Genomic DNA, 1882 nt, shown 5'->3' on the forward strand with positions numbered 1-1882 from the left:
ACTCCTATTACTATTACTTAAGGCTACTATTAGTAAGTGTTATGATCAATGATAGCAATTATAACGGTAATAAATATAAGCAAAATACAAGATCAGTGCATTATCAATAGACACAGAATCAGCAAATACAAAGTAAATAATTAGAAAAAAAAATAATGATTATGATAATAATAACTAATACCATAATGATAAATGGATTAATGGTCATAATGACTGAAAATTATTCCCTTTAAGGAAATGAATGACTAGTAAACAAGAGTGAATGTAACGGTAATGAATATTATTTTAACATCAACACCAGTTCTGAAAATGTTAGTGACATTGAAATCAAACACTGTGATACGCAAATCATAACAATGATTATGATGAAAATAAGGATTAGTCTCTCTTTCTCCCTCTCCCTCCCCCCTTCCCTCTCTCTCTCTATCTGTCTATCTATCTATCTATCTATCAATCTATCTTTACATATATACAAAGAGATATATATATATATATATATATATATATATATATATATATATATATATATATATATATATATATATATATATATTATATATTGTGTGTGTGTGTGTGTGTGTGTGTGTGTGTGTGTGTGTGTGTGTGTGTGTGTGTGTGTGTGTGTGTGTGTGTATGCGTCTGTGTGCGTATAGCTTTCTTTCTCTCCTCTCTATACCCCCTTTCCCTCCGTCCTATGCACAAAAACAGCCAAGTAAATCAGAAATTAATTGAGAAAGAATGAAGATGAGATGACAAGAGGCAACACAACGACCGCTGCTCACCCGTTCCTCGGAGATCAAATATCCTCCGTCGTCACACAAACAGCGTAAATACTATGGAACAGGCTATGTACACGAATCACATTAGCACCCGATTACGAGCGTTCCCCCTTCAAAGCACTCTTTATACGGTAAACAGTGCTGAAGGCGAGTCGCACAAACCGTCGCAAACAAACACACACAAACAGATTCAAAGGTTCCGTCGACACGCAGTGAGAAATGAGATGACCTTTTCCATCACCAGTCATAGTTCAACTCAGTTCTCAACGCAGACACACAAACACACACAGAAGCCCCGAAGCCACAGAAGTGTCTTTAGTGAAGCATGAAGCCTTCAAACCTCCTACTCCTGGTCTGTAACTCCAATGGAATGGGGTGGGGGATTGTGGGGTGGGGGAGGGGGAAGGGGGCTAGGAAGGGGAAACAAGGGAGGGGGGGAAAGGTGTGAAAGAAGGGTTAGTGGAGGTGTGGAGAGGAGAAGGAGGGTAAAAGGGAGGGTAGGTGAGGATAGGATGGAAGCGCGACAGATAGTGGGATAGGGAGTGCGGGTGAGAAGAGGGGAAAGGGGAAAATAGGGGGTAACAGGGGAGGAGGAGACGGTAGTATAAGGAGGGAAGGGAGGGAAGGTAGAACGGGGGTGGGAAGTGTGGGTGGTGGTGGAGGCGGTGAAGTGAGGTAGTAGGGGGGGGATGGTAGAGTGAGGATGGGAAGGAGGTAGGCCAAGTGGAGGTGGGGGATGAGGGGGGTGGGAAAGAGGGGAGAGGAAGTGTGGGGGGCGGAGAAGGTCGATCCACCACAGGAATGCATATGCACGTCTCCCGGGCTGTTAATACACACCCGGTGTCCAACTGCTGTCATCCACTTACCCAGAACTCCTTCCTAAACTTTCAAATTTCTTAACTCGAAGAAAAAAGAAAGAGGAAGAACAAGGAAGAGGAAAAAGACTAAAAAAAATAAAGAAAAAATATATAATTAAAACAAAATGCATAAAATCAAACTCCAGTACAGAACAGGAGACGATGTACTTTTCTTTCTTTCACATTCAACAAGAGCGATCTGCGTCTCCCTTTCCCCTCCCCTCCCCCCCGAGACCTGATGACCTA

The 1882-nt window shown here is 42.2% G+C and overlaps 1 protein-coding gene across 1 annotated transcript in view; it reads right to left on the minus strand.

Annotated features, from left to right (window-relative positions):
• Positions 1-1064, minus strand: part of LOC119577570 (serine/arginine repetitive matrix protein 1-like) — a 13983-nt gene extending 12919 nt beyond the window's left edge. Inside the window, exon 1 of the mRNA XM_037925154.1 lies at positions 783-1064. The gene's annotated coding sequence lies outside the window, so the exon portion shown is untranslated. The remainder of the gene's footprint in view (positions 1-782) is intronic.
• Positions 1065-1882: the final 818 nt, after the last annotated feature.

Source organism: Penaeus monodon, chromosome 10 (genome assembly GCF_015228065.2).
Source record: "Penaeus monodon isolate SGIC_2016 chromosome 10, NSTDA_Pmon_1, whole genome shotgun sequence".
NCBI classification, from domain to species: Eukaryota; Metazoa; Arthropoda; class Malacostraca; order Decapoda; family Penaeidae; genus Penaeus; species Penaeus monodon.